We start from the raw sequence: 25,287 nt of genomic DNA on the forward strand, positions 1-25,287 counted from the left end.
TGATGGAAAAAGCCAGTATTTTATCCCTAGCATGTGTTATTCAAGGTACACTGCCTTTGAACATGGAAATCTCCATTTTGGGGCTGTTCTATTACAGGCTTATTAGTATTAGCTTATTAGTAACATGTAAAAGGAGGTGAGATCTCCCACAATGGTCTGGATTCGAATTCAGGTTTTTCCAGTTTAGCGTTCCCAACAATTAATAATTTTGGTTTCTTATGTAGTGAGAAAGTACATTAATTCTACATGAAGGTCTAATATTTCACAGAATCACAGAATTGCAGAGTTGGAAGGGACCTGAAGCGTCATCTAGTCCAACCACCTGCAATGCAGGAATCACAGCGAAAGAATCCCTGACAGATGACCAGCCAACTTCTGTTTACAAAACCTTCATTGAGGGAGAATCCACCACCTTCCAAGGCAGTCTGTTCCACTGTTGAACAGTTCTTACCACCAGAAAGTTCTTCCTGATGTTTAGTAAGAATCTCATTTCTTGCCCTTAAAGGTATACACTGTTCTGGAGATGTAGCTACTCCTTCATATCAGCTTTCTGCTCTAGTATTTACAAGAGTAGAAGGGAACATCTGCCAAACAGCTGGAATGGTGCAGTGCCAAAGGTTACTTTGCTAACTCTACAGCCTTCCATAGCCCTTGCCTCTAGTGTGAACAGGGCAGAAATCAACAAGTGATTGGTGTACATGCTCTTACTTAGCATTACAACAGCTAAATGTAGATGCAAAAGACCGCTGTGTAGATTTGCTCTGTGTGTTTTCCGTTCTGCAAAGGAGGAAAAGCTTGGGGTCAAGGAAGAGGGTGCAGGGAATGTTTCACTCTGCAGTCTTCTGCATTTTTACCTGGAAGTAAAATCTCATTGCCATGGGTCTTACTTCCAAGCACTTATGCACAAGACCTCAGCCTTAAAGCAATAATGTCCCAGCAGATGGTGTTGAATTTTATGGCTTCTAAAAATCCAGTGGCTTTATAGATATTTTTATATCTCCACCTCCTGCAAAACTTCTTTCTTTTGTCCTCATTGATCATTTCAGCTGCTGATCCATCTCTTCTTCATCCTTTTTCCAGTAGCACTCTTGCTACTGCCAGGATTACTGCTTCTGTGGCCTAAACTGACCAGAATTGGATACAGGTTACTGACTGCTTTGGATTGCAGGTTGCTAAAGTGTGTCACTGCTTTGTTGGCATCCTTCTGAACAAATTGATCCTAACTTGTCCAACATAACACGTATTGCCCTTTGCTCTCCTTGCCTCTCACATTTCCCTACAAAACACCTCTACTTTGATCACCTTGCATATCCCCTTCCATTTTTTCCACTAATTTCCTTTTTGTCTCTGCCTTACACTTCAAGCTTAATACTCTCACTTTTAAAGGCCTTGTAGAATTGATTGTTGCCTACAAAGTGGTGCTTGTTCCTAGTTGCATGATATGCTTCTCTCCCATTCTTTTCAACGTAACATCTCCTTTGTTTCTACCTCCTTCCTTTCCCGTAGCATTTTCCCTCTCTGTGTTGTCTGTCCTTGAGTCTTCTTCTAGCCCAACCTTTCTGTCTGCCTCGTGGGAGGCTAGATGGAAAACTTTGAACAATCTAGTTCTAATATAGATGTCTTAATGGACCGACAAAGGATATATTCTGGTTGTGCATAGACTTGGTAATTTAGCACTCGGTTGCATTGCATATGAGACTCGGAGCAGCCAGATACTGTAGAGAAGTGAAGAATGGTGCGGAGGCATGTAAATGAATAATAATTCCACTGTTCCACTTACTTTAGAATCTGGCTGTTTAACTATTAATATTCTAGGTTTATATGATAAGATAAATTGGTACCACTTAGAATACGTAATGGGCTTACTTGAGGTGTTTACTGCTGGGACCTAGGCTTTAGAATGCATTTTAGGTTCACTTCCAAGGTTTAAAGGGCCTCAGACGCACACTTATCTTGAAATTAAGATTATTTGTGGGGTTTGATTTTTGTTCCCCATACTTGGTATCCCTTTCCAGTTGTAATAATGTTATCAGTGCATGTATTTAGAAAGATTATTTTGCAGCATTTGGCTGTAAGGACCTTTGTGATTTACTGGAAGGTTCTGCTAATTCATTTCCATACAAAATGAGATTATTTGTTACCACATTTAAACTTTTTTTAACAGTCATTAGTATTACTTTGTGCTGCATTTATAAATGAACAGAAGAAAAGTTGAACTGCGGAAGGCAACCCTGTTTAAACCGCAAGCCTGTCTTTGTGTCGAGGAAGACACTGGCTTTCAGTAAACATGTAGTACTAAGGAGAGATCAGAGGATCCTTTAATCCAGATCCGTTCCTTTATGCAGAGTAATAATGCTCCTTCCCTTGTCTTCTATCCCATCTGACTGTCTTGAATCTGACAGCACTGAATATCCATGTGTGGGCATAACAGTCTTAGATGTGCCCAAGCCTGGATGGTTTAGTCAATATTCTAGATGAAATTTGAGATGATCCTAGATAAAACCCAGGAATCGGATGCTTGATATGGGCCCCGGTATTTGGGATTTTATGGATTTATGCATTAAGGACATGATGCCTGCTTGTGAATTGACCTCCGGTAGTGTTGAAGTGCAGGATGTACATGTGAGGAGGGGAGACATGGTCTTGTTTCCCACCATATGTAGGGGAGTGGTGCTGGGGGAAAGCTAAGATTTAATCCAGCCCATAGTCATCTATTTGTGGGGATGAGGAAGACAGACAGAAGTGGTTTGGAAAGCTTTTACTATAGCCGCGGTGAAACATGCAGGCAGCTTTTCTTTTTAAAACCTGTTCAGCCAGGTGATTGGATGCAATAAAAATGTGCAAAAATACCTTCGGCTGCTTTATTGTCCTCCCCCCAAATAATGACCTTTTTATTTTATTTCTGCCAAATTGAAAAGGAAAGTATTACAAAATGGTTTACAGATTGTATTCATTGCAGGTAAGATTGAAATGAGTATACTCTAGAGGGTTGGAAATGTAGTGCCTGAGGAGCTGAATTTCCTTTAATGTTGGTGCATTTAGAAAAACGATTTAATTCTTGTGGGGAATCTGTTTTGAACGTTATTCAAGATACTACTTGTGGTTGGCTCCAGATGAAATTTCACTTGACTATGTAAGCAGTATTTTGGATGTGGAACTATTTGTATTAACTTTCAGCTGCTGTGATCCGCTTTGTCAGTTAGCGTTTCTGGGGGGGTGGGACGGGATAAAAATATAATAAACGAAGGATGAATTTGTTAATCCCTATTTGTTAACTCTTAATTAAGCAGGGATTGAAGAATAAAATGTGAAGTTTTCTGGGTCTAGGTCGTGCCATTGACACATGAATTGTAAGAGCATAAAATGTCACTGACAAAATGAACTGACAAATTTAAGTGCAACTTTGTGAAGGAAAGGAAAGGCTTTGTAATTATGCAGTTTTGAGAGATATTGGAGTGGAGTGATTTAGGATGGTCTTTCATAGGAAACCCAAGTTAAAAATGCCCCTCCCTCCACCATTTATTTATTTATTTATTTATTTGATTGATTGATAAATTCCCTTCATCATAAGCCCTTAGGGCAGTTCACAGAAGCATAAAGCTCCATCAGTGGTTCTGAACAGGTCACTTTCCCCTTACAAGAGTCACGTGAGCAGAAAATTACAGAATTCCCTATAAACTGCCCTGAGTTCCAGATGCAACTGTGATGAATTTGTTGGCATCTGTCTGTCTCGAGAAACAATGGAACGCAATGGTGTTAAGAGACAATGGAAGTGAAGTCAAACTGCTGACTGCAGAGTCCAATTCTGTCCACTGTTGTACAGTGACGCCATTTGCATGTCATATTAAACCATAGTTTAGTGGAACATGAGCAAGCAAAAAGCAAGCCACAGCAAGCCTTAGGTTTGTGCACTCCCCTGGGAAGATGAGCTCAGAAAGTGGATAGAGAGAAGCTTTTCTCCATATTTTATAACCCAGGGCCATCTAGTGAGGTTGGCTGTTGAAACTTTCAAGGCACACAAAGGAAGCTACTTCTTTACACCACACACAATTCATAGAATCATAAAAGTTGGAAGGGACCCAAGTAATAGCTGTTTAACAGTGGAACAGTTTCCCTTGGGAGGTTGTGGACTCTCCTTCCTTGGAGGTTTTTAAGCAGATGCTGGATGGCCATCTGTCATGGATGCTTTCGCTAGGGTTCCTGCATTCCAGGGGGTTGTACTAGATGACCCTTTGGGTCCCTTCCAACTCTTCAATTATTTTATGAAAACAAATACAATAATTTCCACATTTGAATGCAGCCAAAGTCCATCCGCTTATGCTTTCTGGAAGTACTGTAAGATGTCCTAATACGGGTTATATTTTAGCAGCCAGAGTTTAGCAGGTTTGTGACACACACACACACACACACACACACACACCAGTTCATATGTGAATATTGACAATCCCATTTGAATTTTTATGAGTGTCTGAAAACTCAATAGCGCTGATGAATGTTGCCTTCACCCAAATGTAATCATGAGCATTAACTCAAATATGTCTAAAAACTGGGGGGGAATATATATCTTTGTTTGGGTCTCATATAATTCAGCTAGGGTTGATCACATTCATATGTGCAAGTTGACATTCACCAAATTTTGGACATGAATTGAGAACATATATGTAGAGTGGGTGGAATCTTTTTGTTTGTTTGTTTGTTGAATATTTTATTAGTTGAATATAAGAACAACATATAATCAAATACAAGCAATCAAATACAGTTTTCTCCCCCCCCAAACACCCCCAACTACGCCCAGGTAATTACATTGGCAATATAATCAAATAAAAAATTATTTCTACAGTTGCTGGTTTTAAAAATGTCATTCTTTTTTTTTTTTAAGAACTATATATGACTTGCCTTAAAGAGTGGGATTTTGGGAAGGGGCAGGACAAAAATTGGAAATAAAGAGATAAATGCAAGCTTTGAAAATCACTTATCAGACGTAATAAGTTTCCCACTGCCCAGGAATTAGTCTGGTGAATTTACACATGCTGCACATGTCTCTCACTGCTGGTTTTACATGTCTTGCAACTGACATTCCACTTACCGTATTTTTCGCCCTATAGGACGCACCGTCCCATAAGACGCACCTAGTTTTTTGGGGGGGAAATAAAGGAAAAAAATTATTTCCCCCCCAGGCGCGGGGTTGGGGAAGCCCGAGCTTCCCCCGACCCCAGCCCCCAAACAGGCAGCTCTCTGCAAGCCGTGGGAGCCCAGTGCTGGCTCCCGCTGCTAGCGGAGAGGTCCGCGAAGCCTGGGCGCGCTGAGCTCAGCGCGCGCAGGCTTCGGCATGCAGGCACCTCTCCGCCAGCAGCGGGAGCGTTCCCGCTGCTAGCGGAGAGGTCCGCGAAGCCTGGGCGCGCTGAGCTCAGCGCGCGCAGGCTTCGGCATGCAGGCACGTCTCCGCCAGCAGCGGGAGCGTTCCCGCTGCTAGCGGAGAGGTCCGCGAAGCCTGGGCGCGCTGAGCTCAGCGCGCGCAGGCTTGGGCATGCAGGCACGTCTCCGCCAGCAGCGGGAGCGTTCCCGCTGCTAGCGGAGAGGTCCGCGAAGCCTGGGCGCGCTGAGCTCAGCGCGCGCAGGCTTCGGCATGCAGGCACGTCTCCGCCAGCAGCGGGAGCGTTCCCGCTGCTAGCGGAGAGGTCCGCGAAGCCTGGGCGCGCTGAGCTCAGCGCGCGCAGGCTTCGGCATGCAGGCACGTCTCCGCCAGCAGCGGGAGCGTTCCCGCTGCTAGCGGAGAGGTCCGCGAAGCCTGGGCGCGCTGAGCTCAGCGCGCGCAGGCTTGGGCATGCAGGCACGTCTCCGCCAGCAGCGGGAGCGTTCCCGCTGCTAGCGGAGAGGTCCGCGAAGCCTGGGCGCGCTGAGCTCAGCGCGCGCAGGCTTCGGCATGCAGGCACGTCTCCGCCAGCAGCGGGAGCGTTCCCGCTGCTAGCGGAGAGGTCCGCGAAGCCTGGGCGCGCTGAGCTCAGCGCGCGCAGGCTTCGGCATGCAGGCACCTCTCCGCCAGCAGCGGGAGCGTTCCCGCTGCTAGCGGAGAGGTCCGCGAAGCCTGGGCGCGCTGAGCTCAGCGCGCGCAGGCTTCGGCATGCAGGCACCTCTCCGCCAGCAGCGGGAGCGTTCCCGCTGCTAGCGGAGAGGTCCGCGAAGCCTGGGCGCGCTGAGCTCAGCGCGCGCAGGCTTGGGCATGCAGGCACGTCTCCGCCAGCAGCGGGAGCGTTCCCGCTGCTAGCGGAGAGGTCCGCGAAGCCTGGGCGCGCTGAGCTCAGCGCGCGCAGGCTTCGGCATGCAGGCACGTCTCCGCCAGCAGCGGGAGCGTTCCCGCTGCTAGCGGAGAGGTCCGCGAAGCCTGGGCGCGCTGAGCTCAGCGCGCGCAGGCTTCGGCATGCAGGCACCTCTCCGCCAGCAGCGGGAGCGTTCCCGCTGCTAGCGGAGAGGTCCGCGAAGCCTGGGCGCGCTGAGCTCAGCGCGCGCAGGCTTCGGCATGCAGGCACCTCTCCGCCAGCAGCGGGAGCGTTCCCGCTGCTAGCGGAGAGGTCCGCGAAGCCTGGGCGCGCTGAGCTCAGCGCGCGCAGGCTTCGGCATGCAGGCACCTCTCCGCCAGCAGCGGGAGCGTTCCCGCTGCTAGCGGAGAGGTCCGCGAAGCCTGGGCGCGCTGAGCTCAGCGCGCGCAGGCTTCGGCATGCAGGCACGGCTCCGCCAGCAGCGGGAGCGCTCCCGCTGCTGGCGGAGAGGTCCGCGAAGCCTGGAGGCGCTGAGCTCAGCGCGCGCAGGCTTCAGCATGCAGGCACCCCTCCGCCAGCAGCGGGAGCGCTCCCGCTGCTGGCGGAGAGGTCCGCGATGCCTGCATTCGCCCCATAAGACGCACCCAGATTTCCCCTTCATTTTTGGAGGGGAAAAAGTGCGTCTTATAGGGCGAAAAATACGGTACTACTAAAAAGTGTGCTTGTGGAGTTTTGTTCCTGAAATCCTTTGGTCTGACTCCTGTGAGTCTTGAGTGTCATTCCAGCTCCAGTAACTAATGCGGGTAGCACAGGTAGATGGATCTGACAGGACTGAGAACTAACAGCGTGTCAGACGCTTTTCTCCAATGAAGGCTATAGATCAGACCTAGGAATCTGCTGGAGCCGAAGAGGGTGACAAGGGAATAACATCCCTTTCTCTTCCATCGACAGGGGTAATAACTCCTGGCTCTCTAGGGACAGATTGTAAAAGCCAATAGCTAGGAGCTATGAAGCAGGGAGGGCAGAAGAATTGAAAATTAAAGAGGGAGTGAAAATTTGGTGTAAGGCTTTAGTGAGAGGTTGGAATAAAACATCAAATGTCACTCGTTTAATTGCCTTATTGTTGATGTAGGGGGGTCTTGAAATTTTAATTTTTATGACTTTAAACAGTCTAGTTAAAATGATTAAATAACACACACTGTATTTGTGGGTAGGTCAACTACACACACACACACACCATCCCATGTGTTTTACATATTTGGCTAGCTTTTGTGTACTCTGTTTCATTGCTTGTTGAAATAGTGAAAAAAGGGTTTAGAAAACCCCCCCCCACTAAAAATGTTGAGCTATTGCAAAAACGTAAATGCATAAGTTCATGAAAGTACAATTTCTCTCTTTCTTTGGGTCTCTGTATGCATATGAGCACTGCGAGATTGCATGCTCTGTATACGCAGTATATAGTGCGTTAAATGTATTTAAAAGGTATTCCCATATTTTATTCATATTAGTAAAAGCATATATTTTACTTTGATTTCAGAGAAGCTACATAAATTCAAACCCATTAAACTTTAGTCTGGATATTTATTTATTCATTGTTTACAGTCTTTGTGTGTGTACACAAATCACAGCCCAAGGGAGTGATTTTATTTATTTCTACAGTAGTTGATGCAATCACAAAGTTTTTAAGATAAAGCCTTCAAACCACCTATTGGTTTAAATGTGGTTAGTCCATAGCAGGTTGTTTGAGCTTTTCAGCTTAACTCGGTTTAGGATCTCATCCTTGGATTGCAATTCTTGCAGATACTAATTTGGAAGTAAGGTTCTCTTCAAGAACTCTGATAGGATTTTCAGCATTAGGCTACCATCCTGGGGCTCAGGGTAGTATATGTGAAAAACAACTGCATAATTAAATCAGCCCAAGTATTTAGTCTACTGAGAGGTCTTTATTGTGTTTTGTTATAATACTTCACAATGAAACAATCTTAAGAGATTTTACAGAACTGGCTGCAATCGTGAACGGACTTTCTCTGGTGCAATCCCGTATCTTTTAGAACAATTTATTCTAGAGTAAATGATTGCCACGGCATGTGTTTACGCATGTAACAGAAAGGCAGAACAAAGCAGCAATAATAGATCTGGCTTTGCCAACACCAGTAGCTGCAAAGTAGCTTTTAAGAAGTGATGTGCTCAAAGGTTATCTTTGTTATATGAGATGTACTTACTTAGTTTTTAAAGTGCGACTGGTGTTTAGTTAAATCTTTTACAGACTCAGTTCACTGAAGGTGACAGAAGTACTCACTTGAGCTCAATGAGAAGTAGACATGACAGTAAATTTTTCAGTCCCAGACAGGGGATCTTGTTATAGGAGTCAGTATGGGGGTCAGGGCAGAGCCTGTTGATGATTGAGGAAAAGAGAAGTAAATTCATTCTGCTCCAGGCACTTTGTCAAGTGCCAGTAGCTTACCATTGAGAACTAGTCACCCGTTCGAGTCTTACAGCCCTAGAGGTCACTCATTTGATATAAATCATAGCACTGCATAGGCTCAGCAACCCATTGCCATTCAGGATGAAAATAAAAAAGAGGAATGCAGCCTTCTGAATGGAAATGACTGCGAACGTCCCCACCACATGTTGCTGTTTAATGCAATATGCGGCTCGATATTGATCTCCAGAATCAAGTCATTAAAATGTGCAGGTTTTTTTGTTTATTGGAATGAAGCAATTAAATGGTTCAGTTATGCCAGACCTTACCTTTTCTGATGAAAACTATTGATTTCTTGCCACAGCTTTATAAGCGACAATGTTTTTGATTACTCTTGACAAACCTCCTTGGAGTGTTAATTAAAATTGTACCAGATGAGCAGGTGTGGGAGATCATTAGATTGCCCGGATCACACACCACACTTCATATTCTGCAGCCTTGCATAATGAATAGGGCACAAGAGGGGGGAAACAATATCTTAATCAGCAGAATTAGCATCTTTGCTTAAACCCCCCCCCCAACCAACTAGGTGGCATTCAGTTTTACAGTACCGACATCCCTCAGCTGTTGGAGAACTTCAGTGTCACTGACTACACTTCCTCTTTTATAATAGTAATTTGTTTCAAAGGGCAAGTCTAGTCACTTTTATTTTTAAAGCACAAAAGATTACACTATACTAGAAAGGCAAGAGGCAGCATGAAAATAAACAGTTAGGATGAAGCTATGCATCCAATTATCTTTTTAATGCAAAAAATGCCATGAATTTTGCCAGAAGAAATATTTTAACATGTATTCTATTGATTTCTTGTATTCTTCTTGTTGCTGAACTAAATGTTTTGGTAACTATGTCATGAAAGACATTGATTTGGTTAGCTTTTGAAGTGAAGCCAACAAAGGGAGGTTCTGTTTTAAAAAATTTGCATCAGCAATTTTATTTTGTACATTTATCAAAATTGACTTTTTGGGGAAGGCATTATGACTGCAGTCTGATGCACACATATATACAGCCTAATTTTATGTCTACGTTCAGTAGGGCTTGCTCAAAGAAACCCACACTGAATTCTGGCATAAGGCGAGGCTATATCACAATGTATTTATTTACTCTCAACGTTGGGTTTTAAAATAGTGCCTGAAGTTAACAATCCAACACAATCATGGTTGGAACCGAGGCTCTTGCAACAATGGAAGTTTGTTTTGATAGACAGCTTTGCACTGACAACCACACACACAAAATGACCAAAGACAAGGAAGGAAAGGAAGAAACACAGAGTATATAGCACAGGGCTGAGGTTTGGAGTGATGCAGAGGAATGTCTAGAACAGCTGCTCACAAAATACCTGCCTTGTAAGTAAATGGAAAGCTTCAGCTTCTATTAATTTGACTGGTGTGCTCTAGTCAACAGTAACGAAAATCCTATGTGATGTGCTTGCAATGCAGCCCCCATTACATTTGAATAGACAATTTGGGACTGCACTGCTTTTTCTTCTTTTTGAAGTGTGCTGTTTTACACGGTGAGCAATTGAGATATGACATAAAGAAGCGTGAGGTTTTGCAGACGAGTGCTAGCTTAGAATGACTATTATTATTTCTACTAATACTGTATTATAATTATTATTTTATTTTATTTCTGTATGGCCCTTCCTCCTGGTTGGGAACCCAGAGTGGAGTACATCATAAATAAGATATAGTCAATTAAAGCAACATTACATTGAAACCAGTCTAAAAACTCCTGACATCAAGCAAAACCCAACTAAAACCTGTAATAACATATTTCAGCTGCTTAGTACCTGTAAAGGATGCAAGCAGTTTCTGCCTTAAAGTACCAAGTAGAGACATGCCCTACACTCACCATCCCCTCCCCTCAAAAAAGGCTGGTGACCCCTACTTACATGGTCCACATAAATAGAAAAACACACACACCAGTGCCTTTTAAATAGATAATTTACAACACAATTCTAGACATGCCTGCTTAGAAATAAGGCCCACTGAGTTTGATAGGGCTTACTCCCAGGTAAGTGGGTATAGAACTGCAGCCCTAACTGACCATCCCTTTAGACTTTTCTTGAAATGACATGCTCGTTAGTTTTCCATAGCTTAACAATTAGAGCGATGTGTTGAATTTTCCTGTATGATTATGCACCAGTTATTGAATTATTCAGCAATACACATTTTCTCGGGATCTTAAGTGACATACAAGCTAAGTATACCAGCCCCTTTGCTAAACTAATAGAAGAAACAGAGGGAAGAGAGTGGAAATGGCAATGTTCGCACATTATAAGGCATAAACCACAAGGTTCCTGCCCTCTCCCAGCTCACACTAAGGCTGTATATATGCTCCTGTTTACTTGGCATCCAGTGCACTCCTGCTGCAAGTCTGGCAGCATTAACCACAACAAACCTTTATCCTGTCGTTTGTAATGAAATGCTACATTTTGATGTGTTTCCCCCACAAACCGCATTCAATCTTCAATCTAACGTGTACAGAGCCTAAGAGGGAGGGAAACATGGTCCCTGCCTGGTTTAGTGTTACTCCAAACAAATCACAACCTGTAGCCAAATTTTATTATTGGCTTACAGGTCATTGGATGTAGTGATAAATCCAGGGTGGTGGTTTGCTTTCTCTGGGTGGAATTAAGCAGTTTTGCTAGTGCACAAAAAGCCATGGTTTATGGTGCACTGTTATGTGCAAACACTGCAGGAATTGTTGAAGGCTACCTCCTACCACAACCAACACACTATTCTGTAACCTGAGCCCTTTTGTACACAAAAGTTACTTGCCAAATCTGCCCAGTAGTACATGTAAGACAATAGCAATATGCCTGCAGGTGCATTGTGGGGAATAAGTAATCTTCTGGCTCATGGAGAATTAACCTAACAGCAGTCCTTAACATAGGTTGTCAGCGTGTGGGATGGGCTAGGTGAGGAATGCAGAATTATACCCCAGGATCGTGGTGGTGATCTCTGGCCCCACAATCTTAAATTCTGAAGTAAAAAAAGAAGGGTTGATGGAAGCACTAGGTACTAACGGGAGCTAAGCTAAGACATTTCTGCTGTCTGCTGCTGAGCAGCAACCCCACATGCACCCTCAAGTCAAGGTGTATTCCCTCAATGAAGACATGGGGTTGATATTTTTGACTAACTCACAGTGCCCCTGAAGATACACAAAGAGAACATTTTATTTGAAAAGGAAAATGGCTATACTATTAAATAGGGTTCAGCTCTTCACAAAGAACTGAAGAGGGCTAAAGATAATGTCACTATAAAGTATATCCTATGGGTTTATAAATGCTATGCCCTCACTCTGCTGCCTTTATCCACAAGGAACCTATCCTATCCTTGTTGAGGGAGGAGGGTGATTCAGGTGGAATGATTATGCAGGGCTAGTGATACTGCCAACCTCCAGCATCTGTTTTCCTGAGTTTGTCTAATCTCTGCCCTGGGTGCAATAATGGGGACTGGAATTAAGGTCTTCAACCACCACTAAAATTCTTAAAGCAAATCCCTAATAGCTGACCAGGTCTATTAGGGCTGCATAACCTACTGTGATGACAATGCTACAAAAATTCAGTGCAGCACATTGTTTTATGTAGATGGAACAGTCTATAGGTTTTAGAATATCAATACCCACTTTTGTTTAAGTAGAGCTCCATTGTTTTATTTATTACTAAATTGCTCTTTTGTTGCTTCCTGACGGTTTGATTTGTTGCGCCGCTTACATATCAAATGAGCCAAAGTCTCTCTCTCTTTCATTATTCTTTGAGCCATATTGAAAACCATTCCTGTCAGCTGATACTCTCCCAAGTAGCTTGGGAGAACTTTGGCATAGTTTGCCTAACCTTACAAACAGTAAAAGCTAAATTCGCCTTTGATTAAAATAATAATAATAAAGCCAGAGGACTTTGGCACAGAGCCATTAAGGATGCAGGTGACGTTTGTAGCAGGCTTGACAGAATATTTCGCAAAACAGTAAATGTTCTCCTGAGGGTCCCTCAAATGGGCTGCGGCACTTTGCTTGTACTTAACATATATCAACTGTCGCCCAACGGCAGTCACCGCTGAACTGAGCACAATGGAACATCCAGATGGGCTAAACAAAGTGAGCAAATGTTCAATGCTATTAAAAGCTGTTTACATCAACTTCCAGTATTTCATGTGGTGAAGTTTATATTGTGTCACCTCTGAGCTGCTTAGCTCCATCCACTGCCTGCCGACACTTTTGTAAACTATTGTTGCTTATGTATGAAAATGCTGTACGTGCTACAGAGCATTTAAACAGCAGGGAACAGTCCATTGTATGCTAATTGCTTACTCCCAAGTATTTTAAATGATCTTAGTTTCTACTTAGCAGATCTCCTTTGCAGACTTCTTTCCCAGCCTTACTATTCTTCTAACCGACAGGTGAACCATCAGGATTTGTTTTATTTTATTTTCCCTCCCACTTGCAAAACTGCACACACTTTGTGCCATATGCAAATTTGCTGCATACAAGTAAGATGATGTCGGATGAGACGGAATTTCAAGGAATGATGCTTTCCCCATAATTGTGTTTCTGTACTAGAAAAAGCTTAACCTGTTGAATCCCAACAGTCAGATATACAGCTATAATATATACATAGGAAAAACTCTTGCAGAATTACATAGCCAAACTAGTTCTTCGCATTTTCTGGAAGTTGATTTGAAGAGATGTCTCTTTCGCCTTTAAGTTGCTTATTGTTCCACCCATTCTTGGATAAGTGCTGCAGTTTAGTGGTAGAACAAGTGGACCGTTACTGAGGTGGATGGGCTAATGAAGCCACCCAGAGTGGCTGGGGATACCCAGCCAGATGGGCGGGGTACAAATAATGAATTATTATTATTATCATTAATGATCTGGCTTAATCTAAGGCAGCTTTCCATGTGCCTTCATTATTGGAGCCTCTTCCATTACCTTTAAAAAAAAATGAATTTGCAGGTGGGGGGTTTCATCTGTTTGTTATTTACACCAAATTTCTTTTTAAAAAGGCTGTCTAGTTCATGATTCCAGGACATGACTGCTCCAGGTTCCCACTTCTGCCAGCAAACTGTATCAAATGTGTGTGGATGTATGTATAGGTGCTATTTCACTTTTTTGAAAAACGAAAGCAAAGAAAGAAGAGTTTGCCATTTTGGGAGGAGTAGGTGTGTTTGGGAAATGTGTAAAGGTTAAAAGAAGGGTAGCAAATAGGATAAAACTGAAATGGACTAAAATAGGAGTGCTTGTCTGCATACACAACGTGACTTTGTTCATTCCATTATGTAGAAGAGATTTATTCTGGAGTGAGCCAGTCCTGTGTGCTTGGAGAGCTCCAGTTCTGCTTGCTGCCCATTTGCTTTATATAAGGTCTGTACCTTCAAGTGTATCAGATTGTTCCAAAGCCTCTGCATTCATGCTTGACAGAGGTCAAACCTTGTGCCTTTAGATGAGCCCTTGGAGCCAGTTTGTCAATCCAAATGCAAGCTGCTCAACTTCCTGTTTATGCCTGTGCTGAGTTACATATCCGGACTTCCTTGCCTTCAGCTGCAGGTTTTTCCGTACTCCCTAGGAGATCCCTTCCTTAAAATGGTTCCTTATCATTTAAGCAGGCTGCTGGAATTTTGCTAATTCCTGTTTCACTTAACACATGTGAAGTTCTGCATTGGCTACACAGGCCATACAGTGTTAGGAAAAGGTGATTTAAATAACAATGTACGATCAGAGGCAGCATTAAATGCAATATTTTGATTACCTGTTAAAGGCACTTCCTGTAAACAGACCTCAAGTTGCTATCAATGAAAGTGTGATCTTGTAAATTTAAGTTGTAGTTAGGATTTTGCTGGTGACTGTTTTGTGTACCTTTAAAAAGACTATCCTTGCACCTCAAGGTTAATTTTGGCTGACACTACAAGTGGTTTTAAAACTGATAATCTCTCCACTAGATGCTGATGCTGAATCCTACTAGTACTTGTTCCTGCACTTACAAGCTTGCCATCTGAAATTAAACACTGGGAGCAAGCAACAGAAGAAGAAGCCTAAGCTGAAAGAGACACGTTAGCCAGGTGAGCAAATGCAATTACACATGCTACACCTTTTCAGAGGTGGCCTCCCAGTTATGGAATTGTATTCTAAACTTGATCCATCAGGCCTCATCCCTTGGCAGTTTTACACAGTCCTTAAAGAGCCATCTTTTTATCAAGGCCCTTGGGAGCCAATCTGTAAATTGGTCATTTTATTTTCTATTGTATACTATAGTGACTATATATTGTTGGACGGAGATATATATTTCAAATGTTTAAAGGGAATTATTGCTGGATTTTATGAATATGCATTGATATGATGGGAGGCAGTTGGTCTAAAAGTCAAATTGAATTGAATTATTATACCAGCACCACAATTTTTAAGTGTTATTGGAGCAAGCAAATATCCAGCATTGAATACTACACTGTCATCAAATGTTGTGCACAAGGCTAAATATTTACACTGCATATATTAATAGGAAGGCAACCCACCACTGAGCAAAGGTGTCACGTTTTAAGCCCTGACCCTTTGTATAGAGTCAATAGCCTCTGGCAAAGGTGCAAGAAGTGATTTTTGAATAAATAATTCAGCCGTCTACAGTGGAAGTACCAAAGGAAGCATTGTATACAGAAGAGAATTTGTCTAAGCAGTTAAGCCAGCTACAGGGGTTTGGGTGTGGGTGGGTGGGTGTCCTTCTCCCATCTAAATAGAACAATATGTTGGTGCAACGAAGGGAGGGAAAGTGTTAAAGCAGCTTGGTCCCTCCAGAAGTTTTGAACTACAACTCCCATCAACCCCAGCTGGCATGGTCTCTTGTCCAGGATGATGGCAGTTTTGTCCCTAACATCTGCTGATCACTAGGTTGAGGAGGCTACCCTCAATTTCATAAATTTATTATTATATATAGATCTTATGTTCTTACGTTCATGACATAAAAATACAAGATGGAAACACCAAAATAGCTATCCTCATCTGTCTTTACACACCCCTGCCTCCATTGTTGTTGTTGTTGTTATTTTGTATACTGCCCTATATCTGCAGGTCTCAGGGCGGTTTACAGGATAAAATCACAATATATATAAAAACCCAAATACATAATAAAAACAAAAGCAACCCAATAACACTCCCCCCCCCCCATTTTAAAAGGGCATTGAATGTCCATTAGCCAAAGGCCTGGTTAAAGAGGAAAGAGTTTGCCTGGCGCGTAGTTCAGGGGTCGCATGACTACGTTATGTTAGCTATCCAGATCCATCTCTCTTCTGTGTGGGTCTTCCTGAAGAGCACACAATTTGTTGTGCACAGTGGGGAATTTGTGACTGCACAATGAAGCTTCCTATCATGTAAAAGAGAACAGGAAGCTATGAATATACTGGGCTCCAGGGAGTGCTCTGATTGTGGCCGTTGTGTATAGACTTGCACGCAGAAAGGAATAATTATTGAACTTAATGACTGTCGTGTTATCTTAAGAGATGTTCCTAATGAATATAGAGTAGCTTTCAAACGTAAGTGTTCGGGCTCCACACTGTTTAAATAATGTTTGATTGATCAACTGCAATTTAACCAATTAAATAATAATTAAATTTAAACAACTAAATTTAAATAACTTTGCATATTGCCAAACCTGATGTCCTCTGAGATTTTGAAGGCAATGTGACATAGCTTGCAATTTAATAAAAAGGTGTCACTCATTGGAAGGGAAGCTTAATATTTTATTTTTCATTTCCTGTTTCCTTTATGCAGAACTAAGGCGTTAGTTGAATAACGTTAAGATCTGTAGAGGGGGCTCTCTTAATATTTTCCCCAGCCTTGGAACTGTGGAGGCTGCGAGAGAGCTTTTTCTGTGGCAGCCCTTAAATTGGGGAACTCCGTCCCCATAGAATGCATCTTGCAACTTCACTGTGCAGCCTTTGCTGTATGTTAAAGAAGCAGCTTTCCCCCCTGGCCTTAGGCAGTGAAGGTGACTTTGGCTAAATTTATACCATTCTATTCCATTTGGAATGGTTTTACATGCTTTATAATTACAACTGTTTTATCTTATAATTTTAAATGCTGCTAATCTCTCCAAAGAAGGGACACGGGTGGCGCTGTGGGTAAAACCTCAGTGCCTAGGACTTGCTGATCGTACGGTCGGCGGTTCGAATCCCCGCGGCGGGGTGAGCTCCCGTCGTTCGGTCCCAGCTCCTGCCCACCTAGCAGTTCGAAAGTACCCCTAAGTGCAAGTAGATAAATAGGTACCGCTTTATAGTGGGAAGGTAAACGGCGTCTTCAGTGTCTTCAGATGGTGCCGGCTCCCGGCCTTTTGAGCGAGATGAGCGCACAACCCTAGAGTCGGTAGGCTCAGTGGTTTAGACCACAGCTCCAGCCGCGTCCCATATATACTGTACTCCCCTTCAATTAGCACTTTATTAATAAAATATAATAGTAATAAAGCAGCATAGAACAACAATTAAAGGCAGATTTTTTTTTTTAAAAAAAGAGAAGATAAATGTCAAATCAGCAGTTAAAAGATTGGGAAAATTAAAAGGTTTTCATCTGGCTCCAGAAAGATAACACAAAGTCCAGCAACAACATGCAGCTTCTTTGGGCAGGAGTTGGAGCTCTCCAAGATATAGCAATGGCCACCAATTTAGATGGCTTTAAAATGATTTATGGCGCATTAGGCTCTCAATGGCCACTAGCCATGATGCCTATATTCTGCCTCAACTGTCAGAGGCAGTTCCTGGGGATTGCAAACAGAATGGCATCCACATACTGCTTGCTGGCTTCAGATTGGCAAAATTTTGGAACCAGGATGTGAATGGAAAATGTATGGACTTAATTTTCAATACTTCATTTAATATATATATAGTAATACCTCCACGAACGTCTGCCTCATCTAGCGTCCATTCCAGCGAATGTCCGTGGCAAACCTGGAAGTCCCGGGATGGGTTACTTCCGGGTTTGCTGCTTGCACATGCGCAGAAGTGCTAAATCGTGCTTTGCGAGTGTGCGCAGATGCGGCGCAGATGTGGCGCTTTGCCCTGCGTCCTTTTTGGCTAGCAGCTGGGGCTCTGGGACAGATCCCTTTCGCAAAACAAGGTACGACTGTACTGCTGACTCTAAGGTTAATTTAGATGGACATCAGAGGTAGCAGAGTCACCGCAAAGTGTCTTTGGGGGACTGAATAACTATTGTTTTCCATGCTTTAGCCTAATCATAGACCATTTTAAGGATGTGCTTTGTGTGTGTCAGAACATTCATGTGAAAACATCATCCAGATTGAAATCAAATAATCTTGTAATGACTTCATTAACTCTGCCACCAGTTCAGCAACCATATTTATTCCCTTTCACCCTTTGCTTTCTGAAACATTTTCATGATGTTGTTGTTTTTGGTCAGAAAGACGAATGTTGCTAAATATGGTTTCTGTTTTTTTTTATAGTAAAACCAACAATAACAATGAGTCTAGCTATTATATTACAATTAGTGCTGATCCCACACACGGCTTTCATCTCCTGGTCATTTGTCATAATGCTTATATTTCTCTTGCAATGAGGATGTGTGATGCCTCTCTGAAAGCAGCTGGAATGAAAACAAACACATCCACCAAGTTTGGCAAGCAAGAGAACAGAGACAGATTAATTTGTTGTGTGCTTCAAAGGGTTCCTCAGAAAAAGCTCTTTCATTGATGGTGGAGTGGCACACTATGCCTGTAAGCATGGAAAGTCTGAGCTGCATTCTTAATTTAGTACCGTGTGGGAAAGTTGATGGATGATGACAGTAATGTTGGTTTTACTTCTATTGTAAGGTTCTTTGTAAAAGAGCAAGTCTCAGTTATCTGCAAAATCTTAATTTCTGTGGATTAATTCTGAACACACATATATACACACACTGCTAAACCTCACTTCTAATGCTGTGCAATTTCCCAGTTCATTTATACAGTTGTCTCTATCTGGGTTAAGTTTTGTTTCTAAATTGTGCAAAGAAGAACTAAAGAAACTTCTATTTAAAACAAAGTTTATGGAGTTCAGCAAGTGTTCCAAACAACAGGAAAATAATCCTAAATTATTCTAAGTCTGCAACTTACCTGGGAGTTAGCCCCACTGAACTCACTGGAACTTACATATCGATTCATGTTATTAGAAGAGAATTTGTCGCTAGCACACTTCACTTTGATTTCCACTCCACCCCGTCCAGTTGATTATTTTATGTCATTTTGGTAAGAACTTGGCTTGAAGTTCACAGGCAGCACAAAACATGTAGCTACAAACAGAGCCCTTCATCAGTTGAAACATCTTCCCTTCAGACTTTGGGATAAATAGACTTCTCCGTTTACCACTGACACGTGTGTGAGGAACAGCCCATAACATGATTGAACTCCATTGATTTTTCATAAAAGTTTAATAAGACGATACAGGTCAAAAGCTTTGCAAAATTTGCAATAAATTTTGGCAGCTATCTGAACTAGACTTTGCTGCAAAAGCTGACATAAGAGGAGTGAAAGTGTTGGCTGAGACTATGAAAGGTAATGAGCACTGTGAAACTTTTGATCAGCTTTTTAAAGACCTTTGTATTGACTGCTGTTTCTCAGCAGATTAATTTTTTTTAATCTGGAGAGTTCATACATTTGATAATATCAGCATATCTCCAACAGCATGCATTATAAAAGCACCTTCCTAATAGTGATGTCCCCAAACACTTTGATGCCCAAGACAGACTATCCCAATGGTGGTCAGAGTATTAAAACTAAATAAATGACATTTTGCTGCCTTTTAGTGGTATTCCAAAACATGCTGTCTGAGGTGAACTGCTTCTTCCCGCCAAATATTTGGGATGATCCTGCTCCCTAAATGCAACCTCTCTTGAAGTGCAGCTTTCTGTGGGAATGCTGAGGAAGGTAGGAGAGGATATATTGATTAAATATTATCCTTCCTCACTCACATTAGTGAGCAAGCAGCAGAGCACATTCCTTGCAGCTTGTTGGAAGCAAGTTGATGATTTGTTAGAATCATTTAAATTAAGCAGTTCAGACTGGCTTGTCCAGTCTGGATTGTTCCTGGTAAGTTTTCCTTTTATTTCCTCTTTAAAATAATAATAACACGATAGTCTTCTTTAAAAGTAAGAGTAAAGTTTTACTTACATTCAATTCACAGCAGTAATCTGAAGGCAGGCTACAGTTACATAGTCATCTTTTACATGGTCAGCTAGGGCCATGCCCATCTACCTGGTCACACACAAGGGGAGGAGACTCCAGAGCAGCTTTGACAGGAGCCACATTCCCCTGTGTGTCCACTCTAGGCAACAGGAAAGTTTTGTACTTGACTGCTTCAGGGATGATACATCCCTCACTTTCTTCTTGTTTTACACAAGCTTAAAGCAGCTAGGACAAGGGCAGTCAACATGTTTGGGACTACAAATCCTGTCAGACTCAATCAGTATGGCTGGTGTTTGGCAGTGATGGAAGCTGGAGTCCAAAGCATCTGGAAGACTTTGCATTGGCTATCCCTGATCTAGGACGTACGTACTTGCACATAATGGCTGCCAACTGGAGCCCATTTTTATATAGCTCCATGTGGGTGGTGATGCTTCATGATGACGTATTTGTTGTGTAGTGACATACCATTCAACCTGGGCAATTTTCTTCATACCAGCACAAATGCCCTTTGCCATGAAGTTTCATGAGAAATGGAGAAAATCACTGATCCATGTGGTGACTAATAATAATAATAATAATAATAAGGAGGAGGATATCACATTTAACAGTATCAGAAGCTGTTAAAAGATCAAGGTCATACTCCCCAATCTTGTTTCTGACAAGCGTTACCAATCAGGGCAACCAAGGTGGTGGTTTCAGTGTCATGGCGGGGCCTGAGACCAGTCTAGGATGGATCCAAGTAATCAGTTTCCTCCAGGTATGCCTGAAGCTGGACCACCTCCTTGAACACCTTGCTCAACATATTTGCCACTGGGTGATACATAAGTTACACTTCTAGGCCCAGGGAGGTCACCTGTTACATAGGGAGATACCTGTAAAATATAAGGCAATATGGGAGTTCAAGGGGGGTAAGTGAGAGAGGGATTCGAACCGCCAACCTTCCGAATGGCAAGCCCAAGAGGCTCAGTGGTCTAGACCACAGCACCACCCATGTACACATGGAGGGACCCACTGAATGGTTTGAGTTTCTAACGTACACTTCTTCCATTTTACATTTTCACATTTAAATTGCTATGATTGGCTTTGTAGTGGACAGCTTAGACACCATAATATTATTTCTCTCACACCCTTCCCCACCCTCCTTGCTCTTTCAGTCATTTCCTACTTTCTTTACAAACTTGTCATTTAGCTCCTAAAAATATCCATGTTATCAGGGTTCAGACTCAGGGCTTTCGCTGAGAGACTATTGTTTGCCAATAATTAGTTTTGTGGTGCATAGCATCTGAGTGGCTCCCTGGTCCTTCTGAGCAGCCTATTATGCTAACTTTCAGTTTCCTGACTGGTCTGCCAAACAAGCACAGATGGAGATAGAAGGAACTTTTGGCTTACTGATAACAGTGATGTTCCCCTTCCGACATCTACACAGAAAACATGGCAGTTTTCGCAGAAAACCAGCATGTTGTAGAAAACAACCCATAAACAAGCAGAGGATACAAGTGCTAGCAGGAAGGAAGGCCGAGAACAGACAAAAGGGAAACAATTTTGTTGCTAGATGTTGAGATGTTGTTTTTGAGACTCTGAAAATGTTTTGCAAAATGGGAAAAAGGCATGGCCTTGAAAGCATCACGCTATCTTAACGTTTATAGAGGTGGCTTCACAGTGCTTTTAGCGTATTGATGAAAGCCTTGCTGTCTCGGTATTGAAAACGGGTCTGTCGTTACGGTTTGCCTTGAAGATTAGAATTGCCTTATTAGAATCCAGAATTTGACCAAAGGAAGGTTCTTGTTTCTTACTTTGGCTGTGGTTGATCCTCCGAATGGTTCATTCACCTGCAAGGGTGGCCCCTGAGAGGCGTGCTTGGTAGCTTGTGTGGCAACCAGGGTCAGCCCAAGACATTTTGCTGCTTGAGATGAAGGAAAAACTGGCACAACCACACACTGGCTTTCTATCTACAGAAACTGGGAGAACCGGCAGTATAATCTTACAGGTGACATGACAGCAGGCTTGCTCACACTCTGCTTTTTAATTTGTTAATATACAACCTTACATCTCCAGTGCCCTATCATTTAGAGAAAAGATACCCAGCAGTACATCCCTTGGAACTCCTCAGCTCTCATAAATATATACATAGTCTGTAGAGGGCCTTCTCGGTGGTGGTTCCTGCCCTGTGGAATGCCCTCCTATCAGATGTCAAGGAAATAAACAACTATCTGACTTTTAGAAGACATCTGAAGGCAGCCCTATTTAGGGAAGCTTTTAATGTCTGATGTTTTATCCTTTTTAGATTTATTTATTTATTTATGATTTTGTTGGGAGATACCCAGAGTGGCTGGGGAAACCCAGCCAGGTGGGCGAGGTATGAATGAATGAATAAATAATAAATAATTTGACTGTGGGTTTTGGTTTATTTTTTAACTGCTGTTATTGTATACTGCTCCAATCTCCTTAGGGGGAAGAATGGAATCTAAATTATTTTTGATATCCAGCTAACTTGTGAATGCCAATATGAGGTACAGGAAAGAGCCTGAAATGAGCATCTTTATCAGTGTAGCTTTTTCATTTGATTTACAGACACGAGAGGAGCAAGTGCCAGGTGAAACTATGCTTGAGAATACAATAATACAAATGGTTTCAAAGAGTAGTGTAGAATCTTATGTCAAGGGTACTCGGTGATGTCCTCACTTCTTAAAGTTGGATTAAACATTTTGCAGTTATTATTTTTGTTCCAAATAATGTTTTGGGCCAACATTAAATATTTATTAAATCTCCCCCCTTTCATGAACAAACACTTTATTTTTAAATGTTAAAAAAGACACACCAAAATTTAAGTTGAAAAGAAAAAAATACAAAACTTATCTTGATCTTTCTAGGTGTTGCTATGTATTTGAGTAATATGTTGTCAAACCAACAGCATTCCTAAGATGCATTAAACTAATATTTCATAAGAATGCCTCAACCCTGATGATGTATTAATGTAATACATCGTTAAGGCGCCATTGCTCTTATGACATATAGCTCAAAATATTCCTATACTATTGAAGCACTACCTAGGGCATCTAGATTTGCTCGACCTGGGAAGGAAGAAAATGTTTCTAACGGCTAAGGCGTTGAGTTTTTGCAAAGGGGGATGCATAGAGAAATGCAGCTGAAAACTAGATGTATCTGGAGGAAGCAGTGGCATTGCATAGTTTGTGAAATAAAAATAAAGAAGAGCCAGACTGAAGCTGTAAAATTCCTAAATGCCAAAATAGGAGCCGGAAGATTTGATCCTGGCTACTCTTAAGACAGCTTTTGATGCTGCACAAAAGCACACACTTTTTTTGTGTAATGTGCAAAGGGAAAACTGCACATTAGCATGGAATTTACGCATCTTACACAGATTTCAGTATTGGTGCCTGTAAGTTTTATCCCAGATGTCAAACAGCAGCTTTGTGGAGCTTTGGGGAAATTGTACATGGGAAAGGATTAAATAATAAACACACCCCAATCTGATTTGTCCACTGCTGTAGGCTACTGCTATTATTATTATTTTTAAGAAACTGAGAGATCCTAATCATAAATCTGCATCACACATCACATGTGGTTGTGCTCTCACATTGTGTGGAAAATGAGCAACACCCTCTTCTCATGGTACCACAAGTGGTATAAACACACAGCAGTGCCATTAGGCATGGACTTGGGTCTGGCTGCCCAGCTCTCAGGGAGGCCCAAATGAGGCACCCTGGTTGTCCACGCCCCCTCGGCACTGGGCTGAACCTGGGATAGCCACACGGAGCAATCTCTCAGCAAAATGGTGGCGCTGTTACGGAGATCCCAGTAATAGCTGTTTAGGTGGCTGGCTGACATTTTGGAAATGCAGCCTAGAGGACGTGAGTTGGAAACCTGGCGGGTAAAACCAGCTCCAGTGTAGAGTGTGGTTGCCAAGTGAGTAGCCAGGAAGGAAGAAACCATGGCAAGAGGGGAGGTTGGAGCACTGCAAAGGTACCAGCAGACCCAGTCTGGTGCTCCTACCATGTGTCCACCGTGCCAATCTCACCACCACCTTGTACTCCCCCTTCTCTGTTTCGTCATGCAGCAGTGGTGTGGGCCAATGAGGTCAGGTCAGCACCACACCCTGCTACTAACAGGGCTCTCAAACCTGGCAGTGCTCCTGCAAACAAGGGGATGCAGATCCCACCGGCAATTGTATAGAGTGTCTGAAGCCATTCCCCAGAACCAGTTCCACTGAAATAAAATGGACTTTATTCCAAGAAAGAGATGGTATAGCTGTTAGCATCACTGTATTATTAGTTGTATTGCTTGTACATACGGTGTAACAACACAGATCTAAATACGCTGACATGCATTTTTCATTAAGTGAAAACCTGTAGCGCTGTGGTGCATCTTCTGCTGTTGCTGAACCATGGGCTGGTTGCACTAGTGCTGTGCTGAAAGCTGTCCTCCAGTTTCTGAAAAGGTCCCCTCCCCCTCGAAGAACAGGATTTTCATTATTTGTTTTATTCTTAGGGCACTTTAGAATTTCTTTAGAATTTGCTGGGTGTAGAGGTTTGACTTCATCACTGGCAGGTGGTCAAGGGTGGCTTGTTGTTGTTGTTGTTGTTGTTTTCCTTTCCAATGAACTTTGCAGCTTTCCTTGACTGCTTATTCTTGTTGATCAGAAATATCCCCATGGGAGGAATGATCTCATGATGTCTTTTCTTGGGCTTTAAGTGTGGTCACCCAGGGAGGCTGCAGATTGCAGACTGCTGCTGAGATGATTTGTAAAATGAAAGAAAGAATGCTCACTCTCAACCACCTTAAAAATAAAGTCAGTGTGACCCCCTTAAAAAAAAACAAAACCAGGAGAATTTCACCTCCCTTTGATCATTTTCTCTGCATTTGAAAATTACAAAGGAGACTCCCCCTTCCCGCCAATTCATTGCATGAATGACAATTCAGGTTTAGATGACCCTTGGGGTCCTTTCCATCTTTACAATTCTATGATTGACAGAGAAAAGCAGACAGAAATGTGGGAGAAACTTTTAGCATACTTCTAGGCTGCACATTTAATGAATGCTGGTAACAGACATAGAGCAGATGAATTGCATTGGTGTTTTGGCCATACCCATCATGTCTGCCTCTCAAGCAACAACAGCTCAGACTCCAGTTGTCCACCAGTTGTCCACCTGTGACATCTCTACTCTTGCAAGATTTATGAGGATTAAAAAGGGAATATATGGCACCCTTCGCCAGTGTGGTGTAGCGGTTAAGAGCGGTAGTCTCGTAATCTGGGGAACCGGGTTCGCTTCCCTGCTCCTCCACATGCAGCTGCTGGGTGACCTTGGGCCAGTCACACTTCTTTGAAGTCTCTCAGCCCCACTCACCTCACAGAGTGTTTGTTGTGGGGGCGGAAGGGAAAGGA

The 25,287-nt window shown here is 42.7% G+C and overlaps 1 long non-coding RNA gene across 1 annotated transcript in view; it reads left to right on the forward strand.

Annotated features, from left to right (window-relative positions):
- The window catches only part of LOC310679763, a 149,031-nt gene that overhangs the window by 27,352 nt on the left and 96,392 nt on the right, over nucleotides 1–25,287 (forward strand). Inside the window, exon 5 of the long non-coding RNA XR_014512508.1 lies at nucleotides 14,674–14,793. This is a non-coding gene — a long non-coding RNA (uncharacterized lncRNA). The remainder of the gene's footprint in view (nucleotides 1–14,673; nucleotides 14,794–25,287) is intronic.

The sequence above is a fragment of the Podarcis tiliguerta genome (assembly GCF_965153285.1).
Source record: "Podarcis tiliguerta genome assembly, chromosome: 6".
NCBI lineage: Eukaryota > Metazoa > Chordata > Lepidosauria > Squamata > Lacertidae > Podarcis > Podarcis tiliguerta.